The sequence below is a fragment of the Canis aureus genome, chromosome 19, assembly GCF_053574225.1.
Source record: "Canis aureus isolate CA01 chromosome 19, VMU_Caureus_v.1.0, whole genome shotgun sequence".
NCBI lineage: Eukaryota > Metazoa > Chordata > Mammalia > Carnivora > Canidae > Canis > Canis aureus.
In genome coordinates, this window is record NC_135629.1 from 23,465,252 (window position 1) to 23,488,518 (window position 23,267).

At 40.9% G+C, this 23,267-nt stretch overlaps 1 protein-coding gene across 2 annotated transcripts in view; it reads left to right on the plus strand.

The window, feature by feature from the left end:
- FRMD4B (FERM domain containing 4B) overlaps positions 1 to 23,267 on the plus strand; it is a 319,973-nt gene that overhangs the window by 148,817 nt on the left and 147,889 nt on the right. The gene's annotated exons all lie outside the window — the stretch shown is intronic.

Consider the following 23,267-nt stretch of genomic DNA (forward strand, 5'->3'; position numbering starts at 1 on the left):
TAGCCCCTCAGGTTAAACTGGGGCAATGTAAAAAAATCAGCATTCCCTTGACATCGCTGACATCTGTAACATCTTCATTATAATGTGAGCAACATTTGATTCATGCTTTCATGACTCTTGCTTTAGAAAACATGTCCGTGTTGTCTTGTATTTTGTGAGAATGCAAAGGCCAGGCTGAGACGCCGGGTGGCATGTGGGGGTTTGAGAGTATTACAGAGCTGTGGATAGAGCCCATCTGGCCACTGTAGACGGATCACCTGGCTTCTTGAAGTGTGTGCCTCTCTGCCTTTCTGTCTTTGGGACAATCGTTGTTGCATTGGTCTGTAGGACATGTGACCCCCATAGAGTTTTGTTTTTGCTTTTTAATGTTGGAGAAACTTTTATAAGTTGTATCAATAATTATTTTTAAGCAGAACAGCCACTTGAAGGACTGTCCTGCCAAACTGTAAGCTTTCTCTTCTGTAAAATGGATGGTGACTGAGCCAATACCCACTCAGGATAATAAGAAAGGACATCTAAAATCATGATGGCCATTTTTATGAGTATGGTCAAGTAGGAAATGATCTCCAAGTTTAAAGTTTCCTATGCTTTGTGAGAAGTAAGAATTCTTAAAATATTTTAAGGCTTAGGAGAATCATAGATTTTTTCATTGCACAAACGCAAGTTAATTGCTAGCAAAGAAATACCATTTTCACTAATGCCTTTTAAATGTTGAGCAAGAAAGCAGTGACTTAAATTGTTTAGAACTGTAAGGCAGGAAAATAAAGTGATTGATACCTTAGGCTCCAAGTTAGAGAGACATAGGAATAAATCCAACCTCTGCCTATGTTTGATTAAGTTACTTAATCTTACCCTGCTTCAGTTTCATCATTCATAAAATGGGAAATATAATAGTACTAATCACAGAGGTTGATAAACGAATTACTTGACACATAAGATATTTAGTTCAGTGCCTAGAGTTTAAGAAGCGTTCAATAAATGTTATCTGCTCTGTCATTTGGAATTTATAATAATGGAAAACCCAACTCTAATCTACAAAATAAAAAGAAGGGACTTTTGACAAACCAGAAAGTCGAGCAGTTGAATGAACTGCAGGTATGGTTTGATCATGGCCCAATGCCTGTTGCTCATTATTCTTTTAGCCTTCTCTTGTTCATGTGTTGGCTATTTCTTTACTGGTTTCTTTCCTGATGATTGCAGAGAGTTGCAGTGGTTCCAGAGCTTAGATCCACCTATCAACCCATCCAGAAAGAAAGAAAATTTCTCATCTCTAAAGGCTATTAAGAAAAAAATTCCGAGTTTGCACTCTGATAGGTTAATTTAGGGTCTACCCACCCTCAGTGCCATGCACTGTATGGCACAGGGAATGGGATTATGATTCAGGCATTCTCAATGGGAGTGATAGGACCACCAAGAGGCAAAAATTATTTCTTGGGAGTGGGAAGGGGGCGCAAAAAATCTTCCTCTTTTTGTGTATAAAGCACAGATATGCATACATAACAGATACACAGTATACTTTTGGCATTAGAATTTGTAGGGGGAGGGGGTGACTAACAAACAAAAAATACTATCTACAAGGCTCCTTAAGACGATGATAATGAATATAACTATTGAACGATGATAATGAATATAACTATTGAGAAACACTAATTACATTGATGGGCTAAGGCCAGTGGGGGAGCAGACCCATTCCCGTAGCTGGTAGCTGGGAGTGAGGTTCGTCCCAGGCAGACCACATAGCTGCCAAACTGTGGGGGAGGGTCAGAGCTCAGTTGGGGTGAGATCCGTAATGTCCACTGCACCTGCCTTATTAGAATCTCAAAGCTAGAGCTCCCTAAAAAATAGTTCTTTTTCAAGGTAAGTACAAAGATTAATGACAAACACATTTCCAAGTATTTTGCCGCAGTAATTTGAGTTAACAGGGTGCGGGGCTCATCATTAGAATACCCTTATTGCTATCCAGTAATTACAAATTCTAAATCATGAAGGGGAATGTTCAGTGGTACTGCCCAGTTTACTGGCATATGAACAGGAAACACCATAGGGTTACAGATTTATTGAACCCGATTTTTTATCTTGATAATAAAAAGGTGTCATGTTTCTTGCTTGTAGTCTAAATAGTTTTGTTTGTAAGGAAATCCAGGGTTCAGTCACTCCAGAGAGAAATATAAGGGTGGTGCTGGAGATATTAGTTACATGAAATACCTGGCAGTCCCTGGGGGGATGTTTTGTTTATTCATATACTGTAAGTGAAATAAGATCTCCCACCTATTCATGCAGAATTTGGCAACAACATTATTGCCTGGCTGGCACAGCTGAGAAGGCATAATTTCTCTGGAATTGGACACTTCCTCTATGTCTAGATACTGGAGAGCCACGAGGCTTAATTTGCCAAAAACCATGAATAATTAAGGTACTAGCTATAAGGCAGTTCTGTAATAACACGACTAAATAAAGAGCAGGCCAAAGCTATACTGGGGCTGCTTTGAACAAAGACTTACTTCATAAGTAAAAGTTTGAATTTGGTTGAAGTAGTAGGCTGGGACATTTATCTTCAATTTGGGATTAAATATTAAAAGCTGATTCATCAGCCATTTATCTATCCTGCTGATATTTTGCCTGGATAGATTCTGTTATAGCAATTAATTAGGTTTAACAAACAACTGAGGTGGAAAATGATGGGAGAATGTGGTTGAAAAAAATCAACACCCTTTGCTTCTTATTCAGTGTGACATGTTCTAACAAAGCCCTCAGTTTGTTACTTGGGATTAAGTTTTCCCCTCATCTCCAACACCTCAAAGGTAGAATTTCTTGCAAACCCTGAATAGAGTCATTGCCTCCCCCAGGAGGTAACTTGGACAGAATTTGAGATACTTAAGTGACCTTAAGAGGCTGGGTCAGCTTCCCTGAGGCAAGCAGTTGGCACTGAGGGGTAGCACACAGTGCAAAACAGGCAGAGGCTGTAGGCTCCAAGTTCAGCAAATTTGACCTTGACCAAATTGTTTTCCCTCTTTGGGCCTCCTGGATAAAAGAGGAGAACTGTAGTACCTGCATTATGGGCAGGATGAAAAATTCATGAGATAAAATCTTCAACCCTGAACGCCCTGCCTGGTACATGCAAATTGTTCAATACATGTTAGCTCTTGGGTATGCATAGCCCTTACCACCAGACCCATAGAAGGTCCTTGATCAAGGGTAGCTGGGGGTATTACCATTGTTTTTCTAAGTGATACTAGTTCTCCGGAAACTAAATTCCCATCTTTGCAGTCAAGGATGTTAAGTAAGAGAGACTGTGGCTTCCCACAGTGGGTGTAGGGTGAGCCTTGTGTATTTGCCCTCGTATTCACACAGTAGGCCTGTATTTTGTTTAAGCCAATACAAAAAAATCTAGGAGATCACAGACCCAATAGGGTCTCAAAGGAAATAATTTCTCTAAATCCAAGACTCTGATAATCCATAAACTGGTAACACATGAACTTTGCATCCCACCGCATTGGCTGGGCAAGACCGACTTCCCCAAAAGGCAAGCTCCCCATTGAGCATTCAGTGGCCTGTGTGCATCTCAAACCATGTGTATTTTGACTATCCCCAGCCTTCACTCTCTGAATTACACAGACTAGAAGAGGGGCTTGCAAACTGTGACCCGCAGGAGAAAACTGTCCCGCCTCTCATCGTAAGTAATGTTTTATTGACACAGAGCTTCCTGTTTTTGTAAATAAAGGTTTTTTTTAAGATTTTATTTATTCATGAGAGACATAGAGAGAGAGAAAGAGGCAGAGAAGAGACACAGGCAGAGGGAGAAGCAGGTCCCATGCAGGGAGCCCGACGCAGGACTCGATCCCAGGTCTCCAGGATCAGGCCCTGGGCCAAAGGCAGGTGCTAAACCGCTGAGCCACCCAGGGATCCCCTGTAAATAAAGTTTTATTGGCACACAGCCCTGCTCATTCATTTACATGTTGTCCGTGGCTGCTTTTGCACTACAGCAGCAGAACTGAGTCGTTATGACTTAACTACTTACAGCCAGGTAGTTGATACAAAGACTGTATCGGCCACAAAGATGAAAATATTTACTGATAGGTCCTTTACAGATAATGTTTGCCAGTTCCCATACTAGGAATAAAGCAACACATTGGATAGAGAATGCTAGAGGAGGAAAAGTCCAAAATTCAATCATAGAAAAAAATAGAACTTGAAGGAATATGAAAGAATTTTCTCACCAAATACCTAGTCACCAGGAAATTAGTGAACAAATATTCAAGACGAGTGTTCAGTTTACTTTTACCAGGTCCTTTATGGTAGAACATGATTGAGGTTACAGATTGATTCATTCTGTGGTTCGTTTATTTGTACCTTAAATAATGATCAAAGTGCTCGGCCCGGCCCTGCTACTGTGCCAAGGTATCAGCAACACAAAGTCAAAATAGGCATTTTTTTCTGCCCTCGAGGAATCTATTGTCAAAGACGGGAGACAGTTTCGGAAATGAAACGCTACGTGCACAGTGGAGGGAATCTAAATCAGACTGGAAAAAAAAATAAAATAAAATAAATCAGACTGGACTAAAGCAGAAAAAGAAAGAGGAGAAGGGAGCCAAGGGGGCTTCCTGGAGGAGGTCATTCTCAAGCTGAGGTTCGAGGGATGGCTAGAACTTGGAGATAAAGGCAGAAGGGCATTTCGGGCCTAGGAAAACGTGGCTTTGGGGGAATCCTAAGTTTATTAAGGCCGATGAGGAGAGAGGGTGGGGTGAGAGAAAGAGAAAAAGAGAGCTGGAGTCAGAGACAGAGATTTTGATTGAGAATAGCGTCTGAATTTGAGCGATTTACTTTAGGATTTTGATGTTTTTCCTCAGATCTTTGGGGGCAGGGGAGAGGTTGTTTTAGGCCTTTAGACAGATTTGGGAGAGGGTGGCAGGGTAGAGGCGGGAAGGGCAGCTGGGAGGCTGTGGCAGCGATCCAGGTATCCAGGTATGTTAGTCAGGAGAGGATAGGTTTCACTCTGGCAGCAAACAGCCCCAGCATCCTGATAGCTTGAAGAAACAAAGGTTTGTTTTTGGTTCACGCTACCTGCCCAGTCACTGGTTGTCTGTAAGCTCTGCTCATCACTGTCACGGAGGCTCACAGAATGTTCCTGCATGTTGCCAGTTACCAGGATGGAGAGTGAAGAGCCCTTAGAGGTTTTGCACTGGCAATTAGGTGCTCGGCCTCTATGTGGCTCATGTGACTTCTCACAGGTCGTTGATCGGAGTTGATCCCGTAACCCACTCGACCACAGGGACTAGGAAAAGAGATCTTATCATGGTACCGCATGAATGCTGATGCAGATTTGATTCCTGAAACAAATCTACAAGCAGGATGTTTACTAGAGAGCACCCTGGAGTGACTCCTTTTTTGAAGGGGGTGGTGGTGGAGGGAAATGTAGGTGGGGGGTGAGTTTTGCTTGAAGTGACCTCCAGGAGACGTTATACCAGCTAGATCGAGAGGTGGATGTGGGAATCCATCGTAATGGCTGGTTGTTCTGCAGCCTCGAGGGGCTTCCCGCCACCCTCTGCCTTTGCTCCTGCTGTTTCCTCAGCTTGAGATCCCCCCAGCTGGATCCAGGCCTGGGAAACCGTCCTTCCCTCCCAGGCACACGACCCTCCCTGCCTTTTCACCTGTGTCTCCTCGCTTGTGTGGGCACCCACCTCGCACTGGACTGCAGGCTGCTGACAGAGTGTCTCTGCGTAGGACATAGATGGTGCTCAGCGCATGCTGGGTGGCCTGGGGAATGACAGAGCATCCAGGAGGCCTGTGGTTCCCCAACCACAGGGGGTGAGTGAAAAGAACCTGGAGGACCTGGAGATGTCCTCGTGCACAGGTCCTTCTCTTCCATGAACAACTACAATGGCAACATCCCTTTCTAGAAGGGAATAGAAAAAAGCAGGATGAGCAGAGGAGAAATGGCTTCAGCTGCCCTCCTGGGTAGTTCTGGAACTGAGAGTTGTCCCCATCGGGAATAAGAGGGCTGTTCTCCCCGCCAACTTACATCAACCCATCGTTGGGCGTGGGCTGCCCTTGAGAAAGAATGTGGAGTGACCTTGACGTAGGCAGCTCTTTAAGGGAGGGTGATGCCCAGGGGGGCTGTGGGCTGTCAGTTCAGAATGCCTCCGACAACTGAGGGACTAAGTCTAGGCAGCACATCACAGCATCTTCTACAAATGCCTGCCCAACAGGTGCTGGGATCAAAGCCTGAACTGAGGAAGGGCCCACGGGAAGGAAGCGGGGAGTAGGGATTGCGTTGACATGAAGGATGTAGAATCTGGCTTTATTTTAGAACATGGCCTGACTGTCTCCGGATTGGATCCTACCTTAGTGAAGGGATCGGGTGGCCATGGAGTCAGTTAATAGCAGTAATACACACAGAAAGGAGAGAAAACTTGGCCGATAGGTGAAATACGAGTCTCCTTATCACTGAGAAAATTTGTCTTCCATCTTTTCTGGTAGCCAAAGACTAGGGTTTTATGGCAAGGAACTGACATGCTAAGATACCCAAAACTCAGAAGGAAAACTACCTTAATGCTCTAGCCCATCACTTCACATAAATACATTTCTAAAAGACTGTGTTATTTAAAATCAACAAGATCGGTCTCAGTTATATTCGAAAGGCAATTGCAGACTCTTTGTTGCACAGCTTGAAAAACACCAAGTTAAGAATAGACTCTCCTGCCTTTTCCAATGGGTGTTTGTTTCTCCTTATACCATCTTGTCTTGGTAGAGCTGCAGCGCAATATAACTTCTGTTTATCGTGTACTGCTTATCATGAACATGAAATTTGTGTTGTCCAGCTTGGTGGTTGTAGAAAAGTGTGAATGATTCGAGTGGAAAAATAAGATAGGTAGCTCTAAGTTTTGTAGACAAGACAATATGACATAAAGCATGGAAAGGAAGCAGAAATTAAACTCTCATGAAAAAAATCAAAGTTGCCATGTAATTACATATATGTGTGCCTAGAAGTGTTCATATATAACAAATGCAAATCCTGGCATCCTTGAAATAAACTTAGCATGAAAGAGGCTGACAAACGTGATAAATTATATTGTGCCATTTTCCCCTCATGTCCTAATCATCTTTAGTCTCTTGAATTTTGTGTTTGGGCAAAGCTCGTTGCTTAAATCACTATTTTTCTTTAACTAGTGCTTGTATATAATCTCATTGCCTTGACTTGACTAATAGCTACTAATTATTTAGCAGCTGCTGTGTGCCAGGCCTTGTGTTTGGCATTTGGCATGTGTTATCTTAAAACACAAAACCCTTAGAGTTCTTTTTTTCAATATACAAAAATATAAAAGATAATATTGAGTAAAAGTCCATGCACCTACCTCCCATTTTTAAGACATCTTAATATTTTGCCATGTTTACTTTTTTGAAATATAATACAATTGTATAAAATCGATTGAAACCGGTACTTCTCTTTTCTCCCTAAAGTCCTATCACGAAGTTCATGTTTCTCATTCCTGGGCATGTTTTTATAATATTGCCACATATGTTTGTATGTGTTCCATATATATATATATATAAACAATATATATTACCACTGTGTTTGTCAAATGTGTATAAGGATGTATCATTCTGCTACTTTATTAATCTCTCAACAAGCTTTTGGGATTTGTCTCTAAATTCATTTTAATCCCTGTATTCCATTGTATGAATATAACCAATCTTTTGTTGGTGGACACTTAGGCCGTTTCCAATTTTTCAGTGTCTCAAAATACTACAGTGATTGTTTTTGTGTTTGTCTCCTTGTGCTTATGAGCAAGAACTTCTCCAGGGGATATACAGAAAATCTTTAGCTTTATGAGATGTCGTGCCTTATCTTTGTCCTTGTAACAGCTCTACGAGATGATATCTTGAACCTCACTTTATTGGTTTTATATACTTATTAACTAATAAGTCACAGTGCTGGAATTTGAATAGTGCTCTGGCTGACTCCAGTGCTCAGCCTCCTGCCACTGACTTGCTGCTTTATTTATTAAAAGGTAAACAACATGTGGAGATAGAATCTTATCAGTTTATTCACTTATTCATTCACTCAGCCAACATTGAGTGGAAACATAGGCTGACCCTTAAAAATGAAGTCTATACACTCAGTTTGCCTGAGTTCAAATCCTGACTCCCCTTTTATTAGTATGTGAGTTCTCTGAGACTAAATTTTTCTTCTGCTGTAAAATATAATTATAATATCTCATTTAAAGTGTTTCTCTCCCATGATTGTTCTAGAAATTCAATGTATTGATACTTTCAGTAACCCGTGTTAGATATAAGTGTGGATGGATGGATGGATGGATGGAGGGATTAGTGCCTGGAAAATGGTTATCTTTATATGTGCAGTCTTCTCAATGTCTTATGTATGTGAGTAACCATCGAAATCCTACAGTCTGCAGAATCCTTGGCTCCTCCTTTCTCTCTTCACCCCAGATTAAGAACTATAGGCTACTGTAGCGAGCAGGACAGGGACCCACTGAGCACTGCAGAGAGACACTGCCCACATGGTTGCGTGGCACAGCTTTTTATCCTGGGATTCTGACATCTTCTGATTCTGGCATGACAGCAAAGATGCTCACAACTATTTGGTTGGTTTCTTTCTTTCTTTGCAACCGAAGCTATTAAACTTTCTTCGTCTCAACTCTGAACCCTAGACTCTCATGCATGAAGGCTATGGGACCCCACTGAATGCTGTCTCTCTCATCTGGATGAGCTCTCTTCTCATATGACCCTGAGATTTGCAACTGCTAAGGAGATCCAGTTATTATAAGCGTCATGCTACCCTTGGGTAATGTAGCCAGCAAATATTTTTACAGAAATAAGTTTGTCTCATTAAAATGTGATTAGATGCTTATTATCTGAGAGAGAAAAGGGCCTTGATAAAATAGGGAAATAGAATGAGCTGTAGTCAGCTGGACCTGGTTTAAAATCAAGGCTTCATGACTTACCAGCTGTGTGACCTTGAGCCAAGTTGCTTAATTGCTCTGGGTCTATTTCTTTACCAATGCAAAAGATAAAATACTACTTACATTTGCATGGTATGGTGTGAAGGTTAAAAATAACATGGGTTGAGAAATAGTAGCTTTTTGGTTGCAAAAATTTGAACCCCTTGCACAAACTTGATCCTAAGCCCAAAGTAATCATGCTAGGAGTTATGAGTGCAATGTGTGACCAGGATAGAACTCCAAACAGGGTCCTTTCCTAGCCATGTGACATGAGCAAATTACGTGACCTCTCTGTGCCTCATCTTCTTGTGTAGGAGATGAAGACGATAATAGGACCAATCTTCCAGGGTTGTTGAGGGAGCAACACAGATAAATAAAGATTTCAGTAGGGTGCCTGGCTCATGGTAGGCCTTTAAAAAGTGTTAACTATGGGTTTTTTTTCTACATTTTCTATATGTCATATATAGTGCTAAGCACTTTATAGTCACCATTTCATTCAGTTCTCCTAACAGAGCCATGTAACAGGTATTATCGAACCCCTTGGCTAATGTGGGAAATATGTAGAGCTACTGAGTAACTTGTCCAAGAGCAAAGGTTGGAGCTCAGTTCTGTCCAAAGACAAATCCCATGCACTCAGCCATCACATGCAAGAGGCTTAGTTTACAAACCGTTCAGCCAAAAAAAAAAAAACAAACAAACGAAAAAACAAAAGAAAACCAAACCGTTCAGCCCCTTCCTTTGCTCTGTTTACCCACCTGATGCCTTAGGACTTCCCCAGTCTTTGCCTCTCCCTCTACCAAATCCCATAGCCATAGCAGGAATCAGTGAACTAGTTGAGACTAAATGATATATATTCTCAATCCAGGCTCCGGAAGTAATTCAGATCATGCCATTCTCTTACTTGTTTTTGTTTGTTCGTTTTCCATTCTCATATTTGAATCCCTCAGGTGATGTCCCAACTCAGAAAAAGCCAGCCTCACCATACCCACAAGGCCCCGGGTGATCAGCACCTCCTTTCTCTGGGTTGTCTTCACCCCCACTGCCAGCAAACACACACTCAGCCTCTGGTGGTAACTCCTCACACCCATCCCCTAACGCTTCTCCAGTGACACTGGCCTTCCCTCTCTTTCCTAAACCTACCCAAGTGCATTCCAACCTCAGACCTTTTACCATTGGGGTGTTCTCTGCCAGGAACCCCGTCACCTAGAAGTCCACACATGTCTCCACCTCCCCCTCCACTACCTGCAGGTCTTTCTTCAGATGTCACCCAACCCTCCAGGCCACCCCTGACCCTTACCGCATCCTGCATTATTTTTCTTCCTAACCCCATTGCCATTTGACGTTAGAACTTTGTTCAGATTCTCCTCGGTGTCTGCCCAAGCAGAATGTTAGTGGAAGACGTGCAGGGCCTTGGCTTTATCCGCTGTAGTAGCTTCAGTGCCTGGAACCTAAGATATCCTTTGGAAATACTTATTGACTAAGTGAATGAAGGAATCTGCTTTACATTTTAAGAAGCTCACTCTAGCCAACCTGCCGGGTACAGCTAAGGAAGGGGAAGACAATTAGGGCACTGTTTTCTGATGTCCTGTGAGACGCGGTGGGGACCTGGGCAGGATGGTGGCGGCATGTGGTGTAGGGGGACACTAAGAGTCTGGAGGAAAACGTAGCATTAGGGGACCTCTGTCCAAAGGGGAAGCTCGAGGTCTATAAAGTTCTGGAAATTTCATACGGGGAAAAAGCCATGCAGGCTGAAATGTCTTTGTATGTGTATATTTATTGTTTTTTTTTTGTTTGTTTGTTTTTTGTTATTGAAAATAGCCCCAAGCCAACCTAAGTACTGCTGACTGAGAATAAATTTGTTTGGGTTCTCTGATGTCTTGAAAAGCAGTTTCTGGATAGCAGAGTAGGTTATTTCCGGCAGGGCCCCTGAAAACGGGCTCACCCCAGGACCCTAGGTCTTGTGCACAGCCGGCTTCAAGTCCCCATCTGCGCCCAGCTCAGGGTGGGGAGCTTGGCAGCTTCTACAGTTTCTCGTCAGCTCTGACTGTCAAGTGATTGCTGTTTCCTGTGCCCAGCCCTGTGGTTAGGTTCTGGAAGGTGCCCTGTTTTGCCTGACCAGTGCTGACAGACACTTCTGACATTTTGCTTTCCTTTTTCTTTCTTTTCTTTTCTTTTTTTTTTTTTTGGCATCCTATGGACATTGCTTATCATTCTGACCCTGTCTCCTGTCATTCCCATCCACTGGAGTTAAGGATAGAGGGACCCTTTGGATTTCCCTGGATTCTTGGGAGAAAAGAAAAGAAAAGAAAAAAAAAAAAAAACAAAAAAAAAAACCTTTTTTTTTTTTCCCCAGGTCTTCATTAGTGTTTAATTAAAAGCTTGCTTTCCCTAGGTCTTTGGCTATGTCTAGGATTTTTAAAATTCTGCAAGCACAGTCAATATAAAGAGAATTTGACCCTTTGAGTTACAAGAGATGGTTATTGTGTCTAATTATCAACCTTAAATAATGACAGAATCATAATCCCCAGCACAAAAAGTAATACTAAGAATTTCCCAAATAATTCCTGAACGCAGAGTACATGTACTTTTAATAAATAATCTAATATCAGTTTTTAAATGAACTTATTGGTTAAGTTTGGAACAATTCGGTCAGGATATAAAGAATCTTAACTCTCAACTCATATTTAAATTTATTGCAGTTCTTTCTTCCTTAAGGTTTTTATATATTAATATTTCTAGGTCTTGATGCCAGATATAGTTCTAGCCAAGCTCATAAGATTTTGCTCTCAAATACCTTTTGGAAATGGTATTTTTTTTAGTGAATGTGTTTTTCCTTTAATAAACTTCAGAAGCCAACTCTGAGTTTAAAAAAAAAAAAATTTTTTTGAGACCTTACCAGAGTCTAAACAGTGCCCTTTATTCACAACCAAACTGGATCAGTTTAATTTTTTTTCTTTTCAGGCTCCTACGCTACATTAGGTGACAGATACGGCAAAAATTTGCCGTACCTTTATGCTATATATTGTGTGTTTTAAGTAAATAAAATTTAATTATGGTCTTTCTGTCCTTTTCTTTTTCCTCCTGACTTTTTTTTTCTGTATATTTTCTTGGAGCTAACTAGGTCATGTTTAAGGATATGAATAATTTATATATATAAATGTATGTGTGTGAGTACAAATATACAAATAAATGTATATATACATATGTGTATATATATATGTGTGTGTGTGTATATAAATATATGACTATATCTAAAGTTTTTCCAGAAAGGAGAACCATGAACCAATATATTTATCAAACATAACTTTTACTTCCCCCCCCCCTTCAACATCACGTTTAAAGTTATGTTATGACCCTGAAATAACTGCTCAGTACCAATAATATGGTGAAGTTCCATCATAGATCGTATTTTTTAGGAAGTTGCTATCAAGTTTAAGTTTAAGGTATGGGAAGTTGCTATCAATTTTGATGAAGTTCAGTGAATGAAAATTAGTGAACAACTTCATTTGTTTCCATTGGTTTAAAGAGAAGAAACTAGAGAACCAGAGAGGTGGTTATGTGCCGAAGCTCCCGTGTCATGTCCCAGCTCAGCTCAGCCCTCCTGCCTGTGAAATGGGGCCATGCTGTGGCTGCCACATGGGGGGATTGAGTATTTAAGTAGGGAGCAGTAGAGCGAGTCACTCACAATGTGGTACTTGCCCGCTCTCCTTCCCCAGCAACCACTCATCCTGTGCAAGACCAGGTGAGTCATTGCAGGCTTGAGGAACGTCTGAAGAAAAACACAGACCAAGTGGGCAACAACAGTGTCATGCCTTCCTAAACCAAAGCTGCTTCATTCATTATTTAGAGATATTTAATGACATCTGTCCATTTTAATAGACCTTGTAATGAGATGAAAGGCTTTATCTATTTCCTTTGAGTGATTTATACATATCCTTTGGGAGCTGGGGACGTTGGAGTCAGATGGATGTGAGCCCTGATCCTGTGGGTAAAAGGCAGTGCAGCCCATAGCATGATGAGTCTTGTCATCTGTAAAATGGGGACATAATATCTCATAATATTGTTGGCAGGTTTAAGTGGGAGAATGCCCTGGGACTACTCACTCCAGTACCTCACCCCATTGTGACGAGAACTTAATAAATTATAGTTTATGGAAAAGGCCCTGACTACTAAAATAGGCAGAAAAGACAAGGACAAGCATCCTAGAAATGGGATCCTCTTTTCCTCTCTCATCTAGGTGAGCTTACCTAAAATAAGAATAAGGGAGCAGGGCAGCCCCGGTGGCTCAGCGGTTTAGTGCCTGCCTTCAGCCTAGGGCATGATCCTGGAGACCCAGGATCGAGTCCCATGTCAAGCTCCCTTCATGGAGCCTGCTTCTCCCTCTGCCTGTGTCTCTGCCTCTCTCTCTTTCTCTCTCTCTCTCTCTCTGTGTCTTTCATGAATAAATAAATAAAATCTTAAAAAAAAAAAGAATAAGGGAGGAGATGGATATTTTGAAGCAGGAGAATTAAATGATAATTGATCTGGTAAATTGGTACAATCTTTTGGAGGAAAGGTTAGTGGTATCCAAAATGTGAGATATGTGACCTCTCTGACTGAACATCTCCACTTTAGGAAGTCATTTGATAATATTCTTACATAATGGTACATGTGGAAGATTTTCATTGCACTATTAGTTGAGATAGCAAACCATTAGATACGTGAATAAATAAGAGAAAGCATGATAAAATGGTAATACCTCTGTACCATGCCATTCCATGAGATCAAGAGGAAGAATGAAGTAGAGGACAGCTTCCCCAAATTGTCAGTGATATAATTTTGAGTGAAAACAAACACACAAGACAGAATAATATACAGGATGAGTGTGTGTGTGTGTGTGTATGTGTGTGTGTGTAGAGAGATAAACAGATACAGATATTATGCAAGAAATATGTGTATGTATTCCTTTGCTTGGGAGAACCAGGCTGGAAATATATACACCAAACCATTAATGATGTTTACCCCTGGGCAATGTCAGTGGATGAAGGGAGAGTTTTCCACTTCTTTTATTTTCATAATTCTGAGTTTAAATTTTTTTATAGCAAGGATTTATGTAATTTTTTGTAATTCTGTAAAATTTCCTACTTAAAACAATTGATCCTGCCTATTGTGAAAGTGTTCCTGCAGAACTGGGGATCTGTCCCAGTTAACCCTGTGTCACTGCACCCAGCATGTAGTCCATTCCCCCAAGTGTTTGTCTTGTATGTCCATTTAATAATGATTACTAATCATTATTGATGTGATTACTGTTGAATACAGTAATACTTGTGCTCATTTGCATACCATAGAGCTTTTTATCATTATAATAACATAAGTCCATCAGTATAATTGTTATAGAAATGCATGGCTTTTTTATTTAAGATTTTATTTATTTATTTATTTATTTATTTATTTATTTATTTATTTGAGAGAGAGAGTGCAAGCAGGGGGAAGAGCAGAGTGGGAAGAGTGGGGGTGGGGGAGAATATCAAGCAGACTCTGCGCTGAGCACAGAACCCAAGCTCATGACCCTGAGATCACAACCTCGAGATTATGACCTGAGCCAAAACCAAGAGTCAGACACATTCAACTGACTGAGCCACCCAGGTGTGCCCCGAAATGCCTATCCATGGTATATATTCACCAGATTTTTAAAAAATGTATAGTGGCATGCATATTACATTAATATAAATTTTTTACAAAGGTGAAATCATCATATGCATCTTATTTTGAAATGTATTTATTTATACACATGTTTAGATACTGGCCTCTCATTATTTTCTGTAACTGTTGTATATTCAGTGATATGATTGTACCGTAATTACTTCCATCAATCCCCTATAATAGGCATTTAGATTGTTTACAATATTCACTAAGACAGTGCTACGGTGAACATCTTTGTATGCAGTACATTTGTGGGAAATTTTCTGTAAGATAAAAACACCTTGTTTGGAAGGAATTTGGATTTCCAAAAAGGTTGTACCAATTTATACTACTGTTGAATGAACAAGAGTGTTGCTTTTCCATACCCTAGCCAATAACTTTTGATTTATGCTGCTCTCTTAGCCAGAAATTTATTTCTTATATCTTTTTTTCATTTTATTTCATTTATTAGTGGAGCTGTCTGATTTTCATAACTTTCTTACAGGCCATAATGCTCAAAACACTGGGATTGTTCTTGCCTGAGAACATCGGGAAAAAACATATTCTATGTTTTATCACAGTATCAAGTGGTTTGCACGTTTTCAGAGCCAGACTTGAGAGCAAATTTTGGTCTCTTATAAAATGTTTATCATCTCAGAGTGGTATGGAATTTTCTTGTATACTTAAAATAAGTTTAAGTAGAGCACTGCATAAATCCAAGTATCATAAAGATAAATTATCATTCAGCCCCTCTGTCATGCATTTCAATATATTTCGATGTCAAGATTTCAATATAGCCAGAATAGTTCTTGCCTTTTACATTTACTCTACTGTTTAGGTCATACTATGGTTTCCCCATTCACTATTGAGTGAATTTCAGCAATTTTGTTTTGTCTCTTCTGTAAATGTTCTATACTTCATTTAGAGAAGCTGGAAAGGCTCACTGAGGCTTTTATTTATTTATTTTGTAACAAGGGATAAAGCTTGGGGCAGGAGAGCAAAACAATGCACCATCTATTTTCTCTTTTTCATCTTAGATGCCCGAGGCCTGGAAGCTTATTGGGCCCTCTCAAATCCATATTTATTAACTTAAATATAATTTTGTCATAGTTGAATTGTCTCAGTGAGATTTCATAGCCACAAGCAACCACGAAACTGTCTTTTGTCCCATTCTGGGAGCCACTAGAACTGATTATGTAGATGATGGAAACTGCTGGTCCCATTAATGCCAGTGGTTATCCAAGAAGCACCTGACCCACAGATTTGTTTGTGTATAGCATTACACCAGGGTCAGCCGAACTCAGGGGTAAGTTGGAATTGCCACAGGAAGCCCTTCAAAGAGGTCTCTTGTCACGTTTTAGCTATCCAGCTCTCACCATCAGCATCTGCTATACCCCATCTCCCTTCTGGAGCTGTCTGCCTGGCAAAGGCAAAAAGGCAGGTCCCAGTGTAGACTTCCTACCATAGCAGCCAAGAGGGCTAGCTCCTCCTCTGTCTGCACTGGGGTTCAATGAGGGGACAGGCCCAAGGCCTCTTTCTGACTCCCAGATACCTACACGCTCTTGCATTCAAAATGAGTAGTGGTGTGGTGAGCTGGAAAACAGAACGTTTGAAAGTCAGAACCATCAAGGTAGCAGTGGGGTACGACACAGACAAGATGATGGCATGACATGATACTGGCTGTGTTTGCCACTGTTGAGTTCTCTTGTTTCCTATTCATTTTCCAAACCTGCTTCCAAGAGTCATTTTTTTTTCCTTCTTCTATCCTGAGAGGCCTGATTTGGTCAGGAATCAATATCACCCTCCATGAAACTTGGGAATATCCTGGCTGGTCCCTCAGCCAGTGCTTCCCAACTTCTTTTCATATCATAGAGTACATATAAGATGATAATGTTGCTGTGGCCCCAGGGTAAGGTTTATGAAGCTGCTCAAGGTCTGAGGTCACCAAGGCAGGGTCTCAGGCTGCTGTGAGGGCTGAGAGGAACAGTAGTTTAGGATAGTTCTTGCTCACTCTATTACAGATTGGCTATGAAGATGTGGCCAAAAGGAACTATGATGACCTTTTCCTCTGGCCAGTGATCAGGTTAGCATAAACATATGACCCAGAGCCATATGACTCTGGCCAATGGGTGGTGGAAGGGGGACAGGTTGCTGATGCATTTCTTGAAAAGCTCTCTTTACTCTTAAAAAGAGACATAGAAGAAAGACATGGTCCTCCTTTTGGAGTAGGCATGTGTGATGCCTGGAGGAGTGGCAGTGATATTGCAACCATGGAGGAATGTTAGCTTGAGGAGAACATGCTGAGTGGAAAAATAGAAGGGACCTGGGACTTTTTTTAAAAAAGGTTTTATTTATTTATTCATGAGAGACATACAGAGAGAGGCAGAGCATAGGCAGAGAGAGAAGCAGGCTCCTCGCACGGAGCCTGACACAGGACTTGATCCCGCACCCTGGGACCATGCCCTGAGCCAAAGGCAGATGCTCAACCCCTGAGTCACCCAGGCGTCCTGGGACCTGGGACTTTGATGGCATTTCTAATATGTAGACCTCACCAACCTTGGAACAGTCCTATCTTTAGATATTGACATAATGAATCCATATTAATTTTTTAAATTTATTTATTTATCTGAGAGAGAAAGAGAGAGTATGAGCAAGGGGAGGGGTGGAGAGAAAGAATGTCAAGCAGACTCCCCACTGCTCGCAGAGCTGTAGATGGGGCTTGATCTCATAACCCTGCAATCATGACTTGAGCCAAAACCAAGAATCAGATGCTCAACCAAAAGAGCCACCCAGGCACCCCATGGGTTCATATTATGAAAGTTATTTTCACTTTTTGTTTGTTACTTACTGAAAAAAGCTTTCTGATATAGTATCTGTCCGGGACTTAAGATCAGGACTTATAGAAGACTTGTCCAACCAAAAAAGTTCTCAAAATAAGAAACTTTTGAGGAAAGAATGGGAAAAGAACTGGAGATATATTGGTGAAAAGAAAACGCTTAAGTTCAAAGTAAGATGGATAGAAGAAAAAGAAAACTGGTAAATAAAGAATCAAGCATTTGCTCTGTGTCTCCTATTATGAATTATATCACTGGGTAAGCTGTTAGTGGATGAGAGGAAATGTCTCATTACAGAAATAGTCTAGGTAATAAATAAAGGATGATAGAACTAGAAAGTCACCATATTGCAACACTTAAATCCATTAAATGATCTAGCTATTGAACCAGCATCACAAAAGAGAAGGCTCTCCTAATAAAAGAACACAGGTGATAACCAAAGAAGATCCAACTGGACTCTGATCAAGCTTTCAGATTCAACCAATTTGTGAGAAATAAAATGGACAGAGGACCATGTTTAATCACACCATTAGAGGTGTAATCAGCAAAACTTAGATGGTGAAATGTACAAGATAAGCAATCCAATTTCTTCAATAAATAAATTGCAATGAGAAAGAAGAGAGAAAATGAGTAAGATGAGTAGGAGAACCTGTAGATTAACAGAGACACAAGAGAAAAATCAACAAATGGCAAAGTGTGGACATTTTCCACATCAACATTCAAACTTGAAAAAAAACCACATTAACAAGACGATTGGAAATTTGAGCACTAACTGGAAATCTGATGATATTAAGCAATATTGTTATATATATATATATACATATAACAATATATATAAAACAATATATATATAACATATATACATATATATAGATATACAATATACAAATATATATTAGGTAATTGGGGTTATGCTTTTAAAAAGAGTCCTTATCTGTCATATTGAAATATTTACAGATGAAATTATTTGAATGCTTAGATTTACTTAAAAGTAAAAGGACAAAAGGACAGAAAGTGGGTGAGGAAACAAGATGAGCCGTGTGTTCATAGCTGTTGAAACTGGATGCGGGGTGCATGCGGGTTCATTACACCAGTCTGTCCCTTTTTGTAAGTGCTTGAAATTTTCCATCATAAAAAGTTTCGTTTTGTTTGTTTTTAAAGAAATGCAAAGGGAACGGGAAAGGGGAAAACAAAAACAAAACACCAGATCGTGCAGAAATACAGGAAGGAAACCTAGCAGCATGCCTGAACACTAACCCCTGGATGCATTTCTCATTGTCCGCAGCAACCAAGCGGAAGGGCCATATTTAAGAACATAAGCCCCAGGTTCGAATCCTGTTCTATAATCAACTGGGGGGACCCTTGTTGCCAAATTTTCTAGGGCTCAGTTTCTCATTTATAAGATGGAGATGAACTAGTATCCACTTCAGAGGGTCGTTGTGGGGAATAAAGAAGATAATCTGTGTCAAGCATGGGTCCTAGTTCCTGGTAACAGTTAGCCCTCAGTAAATGTGGGCTTTTAGCTATTATTTCATTGAACGTAGTATTTAAAATTAGACATTAGACAAAAGTGAACACGTGCACTTTTCAATGGATGTTGGAGCATTTTGGATAACTCCTGAAATTCAAGGCCTTTTTTGGTTCCTTTTTTCCAAACGCGGGGATGAGATCAGATTTTACCATCTTTCTGTCCGTCACCTGAAAAACTGCATGCACACCCAATCAGAAGTCACTGCACCCGCCCTGTGAAGCAGACAGAGGGGGAACCCTCAGGTGGCTTACCTTTCTCCCTACTTCTTTTTCACCTCTGTTTTTTCATTTATGGTTAAGAAAGCAAGAGAATCTGGCTAGAACAAGAAACCTCCCTCTTTTTCTTCCTGGAGGGGAGCATGAGTAATACACTTTTCCATCGGGGTTGTTTTTCCTGGACACGTTGTCCCCCCTCCAACTGCTAAAACATGTGATCCTAAAGGAGACCTTATGTAAACTCAGATGTTCCTTATCGGTCGGTGATGCCATCCCAGCTTCGAATAAATTATGAAGTTGTTTTCTGTATTTGGTGCTCTTCCTTTTAAAACAGAAATTCTATTCATTCGTGGTATTAGGTTAGAGCTTACCTGTGCCATGTGTAATATAGGCTCAAACAAGTCAAGAAAGGAGCCACATGGCTGGCTTCTTCATCCCTTCCAGGCCAGAAGCTCACCCTCACCACCCAGTGCTCTCTATCACATCCTCCTGCTTTCTTCATGAGTCTCTCCTTCCTCTGAAACTCCCTTTATTTATTCATGTATATTTATATTTTTTATTTCTTGTGCCCCATGGATGTCTCTCCTTTTCACCACTGCGCCCCCACCACCTAGCCCAGGATCCAGCGAACCAGCTCTAGAACCAGGCTATGATTTGTAGGGCCCAGTGCAAAAAGAAATTGTGAGGGCCCCAATTCAAAAAGTATTAAGAATTATGAGACAGCAGAGCATTACATCAAGTATGGGCCATTTCTGAGCATGGGATCGTGGGGGACAACGCTGCTTGCATGCTTCTTGTTATGAGGCCTAGCACCTAATAGACACCCCAAAAATAGTTATTGGAGTGAATCCAAATCTAAGAAAAACCAGGTATTCAAAGAGCTCTGACGTACAAATTGATAAGAAATTAAGAACAGAAGCCAGCATGTGTATGACAGGGATGCATAACTTCTCAACCACGGGGCTGGCAGTGAGGCGAAAAATAAGATGATCACTCTACTCTCCTTGCGAAACACCAATCTAAGCTGTAAATCCCTTGAGAGCCTGGACCCAAGTGTTTTCATCTTGACTTCCCCCGCAGGGCCCTGCGCGTTCGTGGTGTTCAGTGAACAAAATTGGTTCTAGAGGTGGAAGGAGAGCAAGATGAGGAGTAATGAAGGAAATATACCTCTGTTTAGGGCAAATTTCACTAAATTTAGGAGATGATCCAGCCTTCAAGGACATCCTCTCGGTTTATGACAAATGGTTCAGAGACAGCTCAGCTGTCATAGAAAATCAGTACATCGCCTATGATAGGATGTTTTGGTGTATCTGGCATTCATTAGGTATATCTGTGATCATGTTCTGTGATCCTTTTGGGATAAATGCAAAGCTCTTCACAGAGATTACTAGGACTGTATATACCCTTAAAAATCGAGACTACACGACCATGACCATGTATTTTTTCCTAAATTGGTGGGCGTATTTTTCTTTTCCCACTTCCAGCAATGGTGGAAGTCCCCACAGAGTCATTGGTATGCTTGTCCAGGCTCACCAGTTTGTTGGTCATGTGATGGTGTCACAGATTGCATTTTGTAGGCATAATTTCACATATGTTCATATTTCATTTGGACTTATTCCAGAGTAAATTCTTTTCCACTGGGACTCCCTAAAATCTACGTCCCTAGATCCAGATTCATCCTTGCCCCCTGTCTGGCTGCCTGGCAGGAGCCATTTGAAAGAGTTGTTGTTTCAAATTAGTTGTAGGGTGAGTTTTGCTGCTATACCTATTTGGGACTTGGAATGCCAGTTTTCTAGGACCAGTTCCTAACTGATTCACTGATCATAGACCTTCTATCTGATACCTGAGTACTACAGGAGCTATCCCTTTCCCTAAGACGTAACCCCTGGCACCTAGACTGCTTTGTGATTTGCACCCAGAGCCTCCCTGCCAAGCTCCCCAATTCTAGGTTGATAAGTAACCCCGTTGTAGAGCAGCATTGGTCACCTACCTGATGATATCTAACTGTTGCTACCCGTTCTCCCACAAATGGATGTGTTTTGTTTGCTAGTGAATTCGTCTTTAAAAAATTAGAACCAACTTGAGCACAAGTGGGAGTTGTAGTGATTCAGACAGTCTTCAGAGTCTATCTTCCACTCTTCTGCCCAGCATGAGGTGGTACACTGGTAGCCCCAGACTCATCGCAGCAGCCTTGTAATTCCAGAACAAAACCAAATATACTTCTCTGATCCTTGTGACTGAGGAGTATGGGGTAGGGTTTTTTTTTTTTTTTTTTTCATTATTCCTGAATCATATGTTCATCCCATGATGGGAGGGAGGTGCAGCACATGAGGTTATTCTCACCCTAATCTTGTACCCTGTGATGATACCCTCACAGAAAAGCAGGGATCTGTGATTAGGAAGAGGTGAGTCAGACTCTGAACAGGCAAAACCAACAGGCACTGTGACAGTCTCTTGTTTTAAGCCTCCTGTGTGCTCTCATGGCTGTAACCTGGCTTTGCCCCACCCCTGTATTTACCTGACCCTACAAGTTGGCCGGGCTTCCTGGTTTTAGCCCATCCAGTTGCCTGAATTTTGAAACTGGTTATCAAAACTCTGATTGTCCTTCAACAGGAGAAACTTCTTCCCATACAGTTGGAAATGTCCCATTAATTTTCTCAAGAGACTCTCCAACCCAATGAGAAAAGTTGCCACTTACAGGGTTTTCTATTTATTTATATGTAAATAAATAGAAGTTTGCACAAAAATATAAAGTAATTCTCCATTTTCCTAGTAAAAAGATTCAAAACACATGTTTGGGGTCAACTTAAATATATACAAATTTAGGAATGAAGATTACATAGTGGAATATCTACTCCTAGTATTTCAGCTTATTTATTCTATAGATTGAAAATCTGAGTGCTTGTTGCCTGGCAATCTCCCTCTTTGTGCTGTGGTTTGTTCAGCCTCTTTCTTTGCATCTGTGTATTAACCTTGAGACAGAAGCCCATCTTTCAGTCATCCTCTTAGCTATCCCAATCACATCTTCACTGGTGCCTGAGACATATGAGCTACAGCACTTTTTTCAATCTCCGTATGTGGCATTTCAGTGGGAAAATGATTACATGACTTTTTTCCTTCTCCCATCCATCCTCGAGGTGCATATGCATGGTCTTCCAGCATAACCACCTGCTGCATGACCTTTTATTTATTTTTTTAAAGATTTATTTATTTATTTTAGAGAGAGAGCTTGGGTGAGCAGGGAGAGGAACAGAGGGAGAGAGAATCTCCAGCAGACACTCTGCTGAGCAGGGAGCCCCACACTGGGCTCAATCCCATGACCCTGACATCATGACCTGAGCCGAAATCAAGAGTTGGATGCATAACCAACGGAGGCACCCATATGCCCTTGCATGGCCTTTTAAGATGATGAACAGGTAACTAGTTTATTCTAATATCCAGCCCATCCAATTGTGAGGACACAGGCCCACCAGTAATTAATAAGTCTGTATTGAATTCTTTGCCACCTTTTCCACTGATTTTATCAAGTGACCCAAATAAGCATCCAAGCTTGGCATTATTTGAGATTGTTTCAGGCTATTGTGTCTTCCCAGACTGCACATTGTGGTTCAAAGTAATCAGTTTTTGAAAGGACTTCAAGGTAAAGCCACTCCATCACTGTTTGAGGGTAAGATAGTTTTTTTAGTAGAGGGAAGGGGGGAGTCTTCCTCATTAAATACATGTCCTATGTACCCATCTATCTGGCAAATTCTTTATGTTATGTATGCAATCATCTCATTTAATTCCTCCAACACCCCTGACAAGATAGGGATTTTTATTTCCATTTTACTAAAGAGTAAACGGTTGTCAGAAAGGTCAAGTAACTCTCCCAAGGACAAACAACCACAGAAACCTAGGTTTGACTCTAGAATTCACATCCTTAACCATACCACACACTTGCACAAAATTTCAGAAGGTTTTTTTTTTTTTTTTTTTTTAGATTGGAGAAGCATGGTACCATGTCATAAGCTCTTACTTAACTGTTCTAAAAATAACCCATAGATTTATTATTTTTCCTGGATTCCGT